Below are 1,103 nucleotides of genomic sequence, written 5' to 3'. Positions count from 1 at the left end.
TGTGTGTGTGTGCGTGTGTGTGTGTGCGTGCATGTGTTTTGGGGGGTTAATGCTGTTGCTGTTGTAGTTGTTATTGATCCAGCAACAGCTGGGCCCTTGCTTTTCTAACCAATGCCAAGTACAATGTTGTATTAAGTGCAGGTTTTCTGCCGTTGCTGTAATGTTTCATAGAGTGCGTTGTCAATGTTAGGTCTCAGAGGGAGAAGTGTAGCTCTGCAGTTAGCCTAGGGCTAAGCAGTGGAACAGGTGATGATCCACAGTCAGTCACGCAAAGGACTGGTTTTATTCTGTTCAAGCGGAAGTTGAGCTTTATAAATAAGTTCGTAGGCGGAAGATCGTGGTCTGTTTCTTTCTCTGTAGGTGGTTGATATTATTAATTCATTTTATTGCGGTCATATGCTTGAAAACTGCACTGCCTGTCTTTTCCAAGGCCCATCTTTTCATCCAACCTTGTTTACTGTTGCTTTTATTGATTTGTTTTGCACATTGTATGAAGCTGGAATGTTGGGTTTTCGTGTCTAGATCCCCATTTACTTTTATCAAATGTGTCTGTTCTGTCATTTCCAGCTTTGTTTTATTTTAGTATCCGGGGACCCACTGCATCATCAGTTTGATGCCACCGGATGCTCTCAGATGAAGGGAGCCAAACAGTATATTATTATTTATCAAATCTTGGTTTAGATGACAGATCTACAAGGTAGTTATTTTCTATCACTTGCAAGGCTGATAGTGAATCAATGAAAATCACAATGCCTGTACTCTGTGTGTTTTGTTCGTATGAGTATCAAAAACTGTGGTGTTTCCATTGTCATCATATTTGCATCGTAGTTGCATTTCTCTCCACAGCCTGCAGAGATCTAATTGGAACTTCCATCTTGGTATTGTATTTGAATTCCATATCCGGCTTTGGCTGTGCCTGCAAATTCATATAAGGGTTCTGCATTTGAAGGTTTTTCCCATGCGGCATTAGGCGTGGACCTCAAGCCACCGTTAATGAAACGAAGGGCAGTATTTTGGACCTTGTCAAGGGCGTTGCAAATAATTGTACTGCAAAAGTCGAGTAGGCTATTGCTGTATTCCAGGAAAAAAGGATGTTGGGGGGA

Source organism: Aplysia californica, unplaced genomic scaffold (genome assembly GCF_000002075.1).
Source record: "Aplysia californica isolate F4 #8 unplaced genomic scaffold, AplCal3.0 scaffold00475, whole genome shotgun sequence".
Classification (NCBI taxonomy): domain Eukaryota; kingdom Metazoa; phylum Mollusca; class Gastropoda; order Aplysiida; family Aplysiidae; genus Aplysia; species Aplysia californica.
The sequence above is the reverse complement of the archived record's forward strand: the minus strand, read 5'-3'. Positions refer to the sequence as shown.